The following is a 13,248-nucleotide window of genomic DNA, read 5'->3' as shown; positions in this document are numbered from 1 at the left end:
ATGGAAAGCAAAATTATGGCAACTAGGAAGCATACCATTCACAACTATAAAGACGGAAGTGTTGTTGCCCATAGTCTTCCACAACCTACAAGGTTGACACCACAACAATTGGAAGAAAAAAGAGCAAAAGGGCTTTGTTACAATTGTGATAGCAAATACACAAAAGGTCATAAGTGTGCTGAGAAGAAATTATTCTACATAGATTGTGAAGAGGAAGAAGAAAAGGAGCAAGAAAGGTCAAAAGAAGAGGATATATTCCAGGAACAAAGCCTAGATGAAGAACAAATAAATCCGACCATATCTTGTAATGCATTGGCGGGAATTACCACTCCTCAAACCATCAAGATAGAAGGACAAATCAAGAAGAAAAAGGTAATAGTGTTGATTGATTCAGGAAGCACCCACAATTTTATTCATTGTAGGGTAGCAAAAGAATTGAATTGCTTCCTATATCCAGCACCAGAGTGTCAAGTGATGATTGCAAATGGAGGAACAATAAATTGTTCTGGAAAGTGCCATAATATCAAGCTATCCATGGGAGAATATGTATTGACTAGCCCAATGCTTTCCATTCCAATGGGAGGTGCTGATGTTGTACTAGGAGTCCAATGGCTACAATCCTTGGGTACAATAGCTTTTAATTTTCAAGAACTTTTCATGAAATTTTCTGTGGAAGGAAAGGAAGTTGAATTAAGGGGTATTGCAGGGAAACCAGGAAAGATAATCAGCTCTAATGGCATGACAAAGCTTCTAAAAAAGGAGCAAAGAGGTGTAATTGCACAATTATGTTCGCTAGATGTTTCCACATTGGAATCATCTATTTCTCCAGATCTCCAAAAAGTCCTGGACAATCATTCCAAGGTATTTGAGACTCCCAAAGGTCTCCCACCTATGCGTGATCATGATCATGCTATTCATCTGATTCCAGGAAGTGTTCCTCCAAACATCAGGCCGTACAGATATCCCTATGTCCAAAAAAGTGAAATTGAACGTATGGTTGCAGAAATGCTAGAGGCTGGTATAATTCAACCGAGTCAAAGTTCTTTCTCAGCTCCAGTAGTATTGGTGCACAAGAAGGATGGATCATGGCGCATGTGTCCAGATTATAGGGAGCTCAACAAGCTCACTATTAAAGATAAGTTCCCCATTCCTGTCATTGATGAATTACTGGATGAATTGCATGGATCAATTTACTTCACCAAGTTGGATCTTCGTTCGGGATATCATCAAATCAGAATGAAGATTGAAGACATTCCGAAAACAGCATTTAGAACTCATGAGGGTCATTATGAATTTTTGGTCATGCCTTTTGGCCTTACCAATGCACCTTCAACATTTCAAGGTTTGATGAATTCAATTTTCAAACCATTCCTTAGAAAATTTGTGTTAGTATTTTTTGATGATATACTAATCTACAGCAAGTCTTGGAAGGATCATGTTGAACATGTTGACAGGGTGCTACAACTATTGGAGGAGAAACAATTATATGCAAAAAGATCCAAATGTTTCTTTGGAGTCCAGGAGGTGGAATATTTGGGTCATATTGTATCTCATGAAGGAGTTAAGGTAGACCCTAGCAAAATTAAAGCCATTAAGGAATGGAAAATCCCCACATCCATAAAGCATCTGCGAGGATTTCTTGGGTTGACAGGGTATTATCGCAAGTTTGTTAAGAATTATGGGAGAATAGCAGCACCTCTAACAACATTATTGAAGAAAGATTCATTTTCATGGACTTCGGAAGCAACAAAGGCCTTTGAACATCTTAAAGAGGCAATGTGCCAAGCACCGGTCTTAGCTACACCGGACTTCACAAAAACCTTTATTGTGGAATGTGATGCTTCAGGAAATGGAATTGGTGCTGTTCTAATGCAAGATGAAAGACCCATTGCTTTTGAAAGTCGTCCAATCAAGGGAAAGTTTTTAAGCAAAGCTATTTATGAGAAGGAAATGTTGGCAATACTCCATGCACTTAAGAAATGGCGACCCTACCTAATGGGAAGACACTTCAAGGTAAAAACGGATCATGATAGCCTTAAATACTTTTTAGAACAAAGATTATCCTCTGAAGAGCAACAAAAGTGGGTCACAAAGATGTTGGGTTATGACTTTGAAATCATCTACAAAAAAGGGAAGCAAAATGTGGTGGCAGATGCACTCTCAAGAAAGGATGAGGATGTGGAAGCATTGTTGTGTGCCATTTCTATTATCCAACCAGATTGGATAAACGAAGCAAGGGAGGAATGGAAGAATGACGAAGAAGTGTGGGCACTTATTCGAAAGCTACAACAAGATTCCAGTACTTCTGATACATTTAGCTGGAAAAATGATTCGTTATGGTACAAAGATCGCTTATACCTCTGTAAGAATTCCCAGCTAAAACAAAAGATTCTTATGGAATTGCACACTTCTCCCTTAGGAGGGCACTCAGGATTTTTAAAAACTTACCACAGGGTTAAGAAGGAATTTTTTTGGGATGGCCTTAAATCAGATATTCAAAAGTTTGTGGCGGAATGTTTGGTTTGCCAACAAAATAAAGTTGAAACAATTAAGACACCAGGTCTATTACAACCTTTATCCATTCCAAGCCAACGTTGGGAGGAGGTTTCAATGGATTTTATCACAGGTTTACCCAAGTCTGAGGGAAAGAGTGTCATCATGGTGGTAGTTGACAGACTTACCAAGTATGCACACTTTTGTGCATTATCACATCCATTTAAAGCCAGTACAGTTTCTACTGCATTTATGGAAACAGTTCAAAAGCTACATGGAAACCCAAAGATTATTGTAAGTGACAGAGATCCCATTTTCACTGGAAATTTTTGGACAGAATTATTTTCTTGTCTTGGTACTCAGTTAGCTCATAGCTCATCTTATCATCCTCAATCTGATGGGCAAACTGAGATAGTAAACAAATGTTTGGAAGGATATCTTCGTTGCTTTGTATCTGATAAACAGACACAATGGGTCAAATGGTTGCCTCTGGCTGAATGGTGGTATAACACTTCCTTCCATACAGCAACAAAAATGACCCCATTTATGGCACTTTATGGGTATCAACCACCATCCATCACATCATATTTAAGAGAAAATTCTAAGGTTCAGGCAGTGGAACATCACATCGAACATCAACAACAAGTCCTCCAACTCTTAAAGGATAACCTCGTGTTGGCACAAAATAGAATGAAACAACAGGCAGATCAACATCGCAGTGAAAGAAGTTTTGATGTAGGTGATTGGGTATTCCTACGGCTACAACCATATAAGCAAATGTCCCTAAAGCAAGCTAAGAAGGATAATAAATTATCACCAAAGTATTATGGTCCGTACAAGGTGTTGCAAAAGATTGGTACTATGGCATACAAATTGGAGCTTCCTGCAGCTTCTCGATTGCACCCAGTTTTCCATGTTTCATGTTTAAAGAAGGTTATAGGTGACAAGCTCCCAATTCAAACAATATTGCCAGAACTTGACGAGGAAGGAAAAATTATATTGGAACCGGAAGCAGTCACAGAAACAAGAACTCGACAGCTACGAAATCGATCAATTTCAGAGTATCTTATCAAGTGGAAGAACTTATCCGCTGAAGATTCCACATGGGAGGATGAGAATTTTATGCAGAAGTATCCAGAACTACTCAAGCGTTGAGGACAACACTTTTTTGAAGGAGAGGGGCATGTTGGGTCCCTATAATACTAGTGATTACCCCATTACTATTGTAGTTATACCCCTTATTTATATTGTTGTGCCCCTATTACCCCCATATTGTTATTTATGTGCCCCATAGAATCCCTCTATTGTTATTTTTGTGGCTTTATATTATTATTGTTAGGTCGGCTGGATTATATTGTGACTCCTTAGACTCCTATATATAGAAAGGAGGTTTTGTCATTTGTATCATCCAAGAATTGTTCATTTATGTAATGTAAAGGAGGTTGCCCCCTCGAAGAGGCTGAATTCTAAGGCGTGGATCTCTCTTTTCTATCTTTTTGTGAGTTGGTTTCATAACATATTCCCTCATGGGCCTAGAAGAAAGAATATTCGATTATGCTTTCTATGTTGTATCATGGCTTTATGAAAAAATTGGTTGTTCCTTTCTCCTCCCCCGATCCATTGTACCTGCGATTTTTGTTTCCATAAAATCTCTTCTTGCTTCCTCCTTTCCTCAATCTTGGTTAAGAGCTTTCCCTCTTCCACAACTAAGGAACCCGAGAATCCATCCATTATCATTTGTTGTTGTACCTATTGCGTGTGGGCCTAGAGTTGTTCCTGGTCTTGCTGGATATGACCAAATTCATGTTTGTTCCATTTCTTGATCTTTTGCTTTAACTCTTTCAAGAGAAGCTGGAATGTGTGCATGATATTTACTCCCTGTTCCGAACTCGAGTTCCACCTGTCCTTTACTTTATTAAGGAAGGAGGGGTCACGTAGTCAAAAGGATTCATACCTAAAAGGTTAGTTTCAATGCCCCTGCTTCAAGTCTACTTTCAGCCGAATAGGCCAATGGTCGGAGCCCGAGCATGACAAAATTGAGGCTTCATAGTAAATATCTCTACTAATTAGATGTTCAGATGCCAGGAACCAATCCAACTGGGAGGCTACCTGGTGAGCTCCTCCCCTCTTGTTATTCCAAGTGTGCATTCCATCACTGGTTGGAATGTCCACTAGATGCAAATCCGCTTACATGTTCCTGAATAGTTCCATTTCTAGTTCCTCTATTCTTATATCCCCTTTTTTCTCTGCTAGCGAGGTTATTAGGTTAAATTCTCCCCCTATCAGCCAGAAAATTTTCAATTTAAAATTGACTCAACTTCCCTATGCTCTGTAGTAAAGCTTCCTTCTCTCTTGGAGTGTGAGGACCATAGACCATCGAGATTAGAACCCATTCCTTGGTTCTAATGTGTCGAAAGTTCCCCGACAAGATGTGGGGCATGCCCATCCAGAAGTCAATTGTTACCTCCAAAGGGTTCCAGAGTATGAAAATACCTCACACACTTCATTTTTCATATATTTCTACTACTTCATACTTAGGTCAGATTCGTCTAAGTATTTCCTCTATGTTTTCTCCTGATACCTTGGTTTCCTGGAGGAGAATTATCTGAGGATTCTCCTTTTATAGGAGATTTTATAAGTATCTCTTCTTACCTCATCTATTGAGGGCTCTCACATTTTAGGAGATCACTATCATTAAGAAACTTTGTGTAGTTGGTGGAATACCGTTGATAGTGGTATTACCTTTCTAGAGTTAACTAGAATCTCGCCTACCATTTGGATTAACTCCTGAAGGTTTTTCCTTCCCCTTTTCTTCCCTCCTTTACTTTGGGTTTGCTGCTCCTGAAAACTTCCCAATTGCATCCCAGGTTGATCCATCGGATCTAACTCTCTTTAGCCTTGGTTAGCAATGTATTGCAGGAACATTTATCTATACAATTTATTTTGGTCTTCTGCTATAAATAATTCATCTAGTTTCTGCCACTCGTTCAAAAGCCTTTTCAGAACTACTTCCTCCGTGCTCAACTCCTGCTTGGATGCATCGACCTCCATTGCGGTGAGATTAATTAATTGTTCATGTTCCTCTTTGTCTGAAAGTTTCATTTGGGCTTTCCTCTTTGTTGTGGTTATTGATTTGGATGACTCTTGGTCTTGGTCCAGGTCCTCTGGTAGTTCTACCACTTTTGAGGTTTCCCCTTCCCCCTGCAGCACTTCAAACCTGTTCTAGCTTAACCTTTGGTTTTGATGGTTGGAGCCTTGATTCTGTTGCACCTTTGTGTTCTTATTTTTGTGTGGAACCTCCTTAAACTCCTCATTTTTTTCTTGTGGTGATTTTTGTTCCTACGAAAGATTCAGCTCTTTCAAACCAAATTCATGGCAACGACGACAGTGAAATGGTATGTGCTCATAATCCAGAGGTTGTTGCCAAACCTCGTCTTGCTATTCCAATTCCACTGATTCCGGGAGGGGTTCCAAGATATTCGTATAAACATAGATGTGGGCATAGGAGGTATATCTTCCCCTACGAGTAGACCCTGCTATTTTCACATATCTGCCGATTGAGTTTACGATACCTTCCAGGATTTCAGGGTCTTAGAAATCAACTAGTAGGGAAAAGAGGCAAACCTAGACAAGAGTCGCTAGGAATTTCTTCGTCTGGGTTGTAGCATTCCTCCTAGTATCTCATGAAGAGACCTACATTGTGGTATAAATAAGGGCCATTTTCGAAAAGTCTTTCCTTGTCTTGCAAATTCGAGAAAATTACTGTAAAAAAACCTCTGGCTCCGAGCTTTAGTTCTATATGGCTTTTCGGCTGCCATTTCTACTAGATCCATTTGATTAGGTCCTTTTCCATTGGCTAAATGTTAATAAGCTTGCATATCATAGCATGGTATTTCATATAGTTGCGATATTTCTCTAATTTATTCATTGGGATCATGAATCGAGGTTTCTTGGTTGCTCTAGGGAGGCATTGCCCTCAGATTTGTGCCTGCCACTGGGCTCTGAGAACAAGGCCGGCGCTAGGGCCGACATTCTAAGGGGAACCAGGTTGATTGCATGGATTACCGCTTGACTCTCCAATGACTACATTGCGATAGCAGAGGATCGCTCCCCCCCCGTCCGGGGCTCTCATCTCCCCTGTCAGATTCAGGCTTTATCGTATCGATGGTAGGGTGATCACAGCGTCATCGACATTCGAGCAGGTTCACAAAACCCTAACAGAGCTTCGATATTACTCTTCCATTCATTAAAAAATACATTTTTCAAAATTTAAAAATTACACCAACCATCAATCTTACCAAAATTCATTATTTTATAATATTATAATATTAATACTTAGAATTTTCTATCACATTCTATTTTTTTAATTACAATATTGTGAGTTGTCCGTCACGATCAAGTGGTAGAATTTTCGTCCTTCATCTACATTAAGAATACAATTGTGAATTGCCATAACCAATTGTGAGTTCTCCATCACCATATGGAAACATGATGATCTAAATAAAGGGGAGAGATTCTAATAATTACTGCTATATTTTGTTTTTTCATCTTTTGTTGTTTGTTTCCCGTGGCACTCACTTTTTTTTATTGGGAAGGTGTGCATATATGATGTTGATATCATGTTTATTCATTTTTTGAGCAGACATTATTTAAATGTTCTGTATAGTTAAAAAAAATAGATTTTTATTTTATTTTATTTTGGTTGACATAAGCAAACTTTCAACTTTGATGACGGACCAACACCCCTTACACATCATATTCAATTCTAGAATGAGCCTCTCGACTCAATGATACGAAATTCTAAATATTTCACAATTTATATTTAAATTACAATTTTTAGTCAGTTATTTAAAAAATAAAAATAAAAAAATATAAGTATATTAAATATTTATTCAAAAAATATAAATTGAATTATATAGATAAAACAACTTAACTTACTATTCCAATAAATCGGAAAAAAAAAAAAACAAATACAAATTTATACTTAAAAAAACAAAAATACATAAATAATTAAATCCCCCATACTTAAATTCAAAAAGAGTCAAGGGATCTCTACTTGAATGGTTCATGAGGCACAATACTTGCTAAGGTTTTGCAAATGGGGTAGCAAGCTAAGTGGGCTTGATTGTGGGGAAAAACTCCACAGTTAAGCGCGCTTGAGCCAGAGGAGTTCTGGGATGGGTGACCTCCTGGGAAGTCCTGGTTACCGGGTGCAAGCCCCGGAAGTGATGATTGATGCTATGTGATTCGTTCTCCACATTTCACTAGTTTCAATCCCACTTCTTCACCCCTGTGAGCATCACTCGATGCAATGAGTGCTAAGTGAACTATTCAAAAATCATGAGAAATTAGTCAGTTACGACTACCTCTCATGGAAATGGTCATACGTTTGAATGACTTACTTAACGCAGTTGAATCCCAAAAATGATATCTAATATAATGCACTGCGTAAATCCCCCATACTTAAAAAAAAAAAAAAAAAAGTACTTTTCAAATCATTTTGTCTATAAACATTTCAAATCATTAACACATTTGCAAACATTATTTACTTTTTTCTTTAAAGATTTATTTGATAACAAAATTCCATGCCATTTATGACTTATCTCAATTGGGTCGTGAAGATATCCCAGTTAGTACATAAAATAAAGAAAGGTTGTACCAGAAGATATTGTAATGCTCTGATACATTGATGATATGTCCATGCTCCGATACATCGATGTACCTAACATATGCATGGTTAGGATTAGACCATAAATCGTAGGAGGATAAATTAAATCGAAGCAATCAACTAATTTGTTCTGCAATCTTTGGCGATTGGGGTGAGAGATCACACATTGTGTATTTTCGAGAGATGGGGAGCCAAATGAGGAAAATACCAGGAAGGCAGTCTTGGGTTGTGAATCGAAGATGAAATATTCTATGGAGCTCAAGGCCTACGAGGCAACCTGGCCGTGAATCATTTTCAAGAATTTGCGAAAAGGTTTCAATGACCCAACATAAACTTGAATATTTAAAAAAAAAATTCAGAGATAAAAAAATTTACTAAATATTATCTAGATTTTCTTTTTAAATGAAAATTTAATTTATATTTTATTTCTATTTATCTATTTGAATTTTGTATTTAAAAATCTCTTCAATCTCATATGAATTACTTTGTTATATATATATATATCATGTGACATTCTAGCCATTCCAATGTTCATAGCATATACCATGAAATCAACTTCTCTTTAGAATTTTTTATTACTATCACACACACATGCATATTTTAATGTTTATATATATATATATATATTCTCCTTCACTTATGGATTTTTTCTCATAAGGCAACGCTTATATTATAACATGGTTTAGGTTAAGAGGAGGTTGTTATAATAGAAGTGTGTTATGCACCCCTAGATCCTATAGGGTTTTATATTAATGGAAAACAAATATAATGTAACATTAATCAAAACATAGTGAGGCAAGTTGTATATGTTCATTGCACTAAATATATAAGAACTTGTAGAGCATGAGTGGGTTAATGAATAAGAAGATATTTCTCCTTAGAAATCATACCAAAATTCAAAGCAATGTAGGGTTTGTATACCTCTATAAACTTAGCAATCAAATCATTACACACAAGTATTTCTTGTCCCATAAACAAGGGGTTCTCATACATAAATTTGGGGTCTAGTGAGGTCATAACCATTGATTCAATCATAACCTCTTAGTCTTAACTTTAAATATAGAATTACATAGGAAGCCCCATGAAAATGATCTTAATATTGAATTAATTCACCTATTTTTTTATAAAATCAAAGTTGGATTTTTGTCAAAAGATTTAATTGTTGCACATAGTGTTGTTATTGATGACAACAAGATGTTATTGATGTCAAAGAGAATGTCTGGCGAAACAACTATATCACTCATGAGGCAAAGGAAGCAGTTTGATAGATGGGTACCTTGTGTACCCTCATTGACTAAAAGGAGTTTGAATTTTATTGAGTTTTTGACAAGATTATGATGTCCTAATGATTGTATAAACAACATGGTTTTGTAAATATCATTGATACCTTTCCAAAAATATATCCCACTCTTAAAAACTCCTCCCAGATGAGAGGTTATGTTCATTTCAAGTTTAACAATAATGAAGGGCCCAAAGGCTATAGAGAAAAATCCAAAATATTAATATGTTAAAGAGTGCACACCTCTTGGGTGCATCCATGGTACATTGATTAGGGCAACAATAGATGACCAAATAACATACATGACATTTAACTGTGATAAATGTCACACAACTTTCACAGATCAAACACATATGATAACCAATAGTAGAGATTGGAAGGTGGATGATATGACAACTTGCACGATAATTAATAACCTCCAACTTGCCACCGTAGCCCCACATAATGACACATGGCATGCCAAGTAACTAATATTGGTGACTGGGTAGACATGGTGAGCCTGGAGTGGATAATGATGGTGACTAGGCAAACACACGGCGAGCCTAGAGTTGCTCATGATTGGTGACTAGGAAGACACATGGCGAGCTTGGAGTGGCTCACGATTGGTGACTAGGTAGACACATGGCAAGCTTGGAGCAACTTATATTTATGACTAGACTAACACACGATGAGTTTGGAATGGCTCTTTGTGATGACTGGTAGACTAACACGCAGTTCTATATGCCTATACACCTGGCATGACACGTCATTTGATGATGTTAACACGTATACCATCACTAGGAGTTGCCACATGGTAGGGACAAATGGCATATTATGGTTGGCACAAAGTTTGAAATTGGGTGACACGTGGTACCCCTCATGTGTTGCCACATGGAATATTGACATCATCATGCAGATGACTAGGGACCCCTACGAACTCGATCATGGATCTTGGTCATATGGGACCAAGGCACTGAGTTTAAGAAGCAAAGACAAGTAGTTAAATTATATAACCTATATGGTCACATGTTAAGGCCCCACCCTTGGTCATATGACAACCAACACAAAGCATAGTGGTTAATCTATGGAAGACGTAAGGTTACATGATAAAGGCTAGCCCTTGGTTTTATGTCATCTAATGTGGAAAATGGTGTTAAAATAAAATGTATGGATGCATGATAGGGCTCAACCCTTGGTTGTATGGGCTTGGCACCAAACTGAGCAATCCATGGTGTGCATAAGTCAACTCACATGCACCCTGATTATAAGCTTGTTCTAGGGGCCTATGGTTTTCCTTCCATAAGCACACGACCAAAATACAAATATAAATACACACTTAACCATTTGTTCTAAAAGCAAGCAAGAGAAAAAAACAAATATTTCGTAGCTTGGATACATTGATCAGTGAAGAGAACAAAGATTTTCGTAATTGCAACAGTTTTGGATATGTTTATGGCATCATCGCTCGATGGCTTTATATGGTTTGTAAGGCACACATGAATCAGACTCTAGTTCAAAGCCTTGGCTTGAACTCTGGTTCATAAGGCCTAGGCACTATAAGTTGGAATGATGCATACAAAACCACGACCAAATCCACGACAACCGTAACAAACCTATGTGTTATGTCCACATATGATGCATGATACATTTGGTTAGTGCACAATGGAGACTTGTATGAAGATTGGTCCACTCAAGCCATGACACCATCCACTTCGACCCTACATGGAATGATAGCACATTATATATATGAAGCACTGGTCAACACATAATGAAGTTTGATGCATTAGCCGGGGTTTATATTGAATTAGTGTAATACATTGTTTAGTAATGTGGGCCTTCACCCCCATCCTGACATAGATTTAAATTTATAATAAAGTTAGAGGCATAACATTGCAAGTATCACATATAACACAGTTGGTGGTGCATTGTTGTTATATTGGTGAAGACCCTAGTTAGAGTATCGGTGGTAGTCAGGTGGAATTTTTTTTTCTTTCCATAAAGGTTTATTTTGTTGAATGTTTAGCATAACAACAATGTACATTCTATAACATCGATGTCAGAATTTTAGCATTTTGTAGAAAAGTGCCTAGAAAGGGCTAATTTTAGAACCCTTGATGTATTATATAGTTTTGTATTGTTTTTATGAGTTTCTAGGGTCATTATTGGTTCAAATTGGAGCCCATAATATGCATGATGATCAGGGCTTAGAGATGTATGCTTCTAGGGGCATGGAATGTCTTGTTAACAATTATTCAATGTCCAAAATCTCTATTGCATGATTTTGTGGGTCCATGAGTAGGGTGTAGAGGTTTTCTATTTGTAGTGAAAATAGGTTCCAAGGAGGATTTTTGGTGACCAAATTGCTGAGCATGTTAAAGAAGAATTTTGATGAGGTATGATAAAGTATGGAAAATAGTTTTAAAAGAACAACATCTTCATTTTGAAACCTTATTTTGGTTAAATAGAAGGTCAATCCAATTTGAAATATTTTGAAAAGAGGTCCAAAAGGAGTTGTAGAAGGAGGTGGGTGCTTTTAATGAGGCTAGATCCTCAATCAGGTTAGAGCGTTAAGTACATTGGATCTTTTTCATCATCGATGTTAGTGCCCTAATCAGGTTGTAGCCTATAGTAGCTCAAAGCCCACTCATCATCGAGGTTGGTGCTTCAATCAAGTTGTAGCTTATACTGTGTAGTTATTTGCATAGTTTCAAAGTTGGTGCCTCAATAAGGTTGTAGCCTACTACAAGTAACAGCTTGCATATCTTGGGGTTGGTTTCCTCAAGTAGGTTGGAGACTACAAATCTATGTAATGAATTGATGATAAAGAAGAAGAAGGATTTGCCTTTTTCTCTCATGTGGATTTCCATGTAAAAGCTTGTGTGTTTTTTATGTGATGGTTCCTTGATTTGTTATTCATATGATGGTTTCTTTATGATGCATTTTTTTACCTATTGATATGTTTCTTATGGTTATGGTTCATTGTATTATGATTGAATGATTGTGAAAAGTTATGGAATGGTAAAATTCCTCTCACACTGATTCACACCCCTCTTAGTGTGATCTTTGGTCCTATCACTTTTAATAATAAAAATATTGATGGATTGTACATCATAGGATTACATTGAAGCTTTCAAATTTCATAAACTAGTACTTTTTAATGACATATTTCAAAAACAAAAACTCATTAACAAGTCCTTGGTATAATAAAGATTGCAAGATTACTAGGAAAAACATTAGAAATGCCATAGATAAATCCCTAAAATCTATTAAAATAAAATAGAACAAAACTGATCCGAATTAGATCATTATATTGTTTTTCATCCATCCCAATGCATTTGGAGTGGAAAAAGTGGAGGAATCAGGTCATGGGACCGTTTTTACTGGCGGGACCCAGTTTACCGAAATGGGGTCTGAAACCTTCTAGGAGCATTTTGAGGCATAAAATGACGTTTTTTGGGGGTAAAACTTTGTCTCATAAGCTCCACACAATTTTATGTTGTTCTACACACAAAAATCTTTCCATCGGCATAAGAATCACGTCAATCAGAGTCTGTATGCAAAAGTTATGGCACTCAAAAGTTGACCTTCCTATTTTCACACCTATAGTTCGGGTCCATGCCACATCTTCCCCCATTATTCATGGAAAAGGGGCTAACCACATGTTTGTGATGTAGAAGGCTCTAGAAGAGTCTATTTTGTAACTCTAGTTAAGAGTTGATGTAGTCAAACTTAACCACTAGTAGGTTATCAGGCTGTGTCATAATTGGGCCACTAGGAGGAAGAGGCATTCCATTCTTTCGAGAGAATTTGTTCCATAGATGAGGAAAGA

Source organism: Pinus tabuliformis, chromosome 5_2 (assembly GCF_031772625.1).
Source record: "Pinus tabuliformis cultivar Carrire ecotype Pingquan chromosome 5_2, CPIR1, whole genome shotgun sequence".
Classification (NCBI taxonomy): domain Eukaryota; kingdom Viridiplantae; phylum Streptophyta; class Pinopsida; order Pinales; family Pinaceae; genus Pinus; species Pinus tabuliformis.
This window is presented reverse-complemented; position numbering follows the sequence as displayed.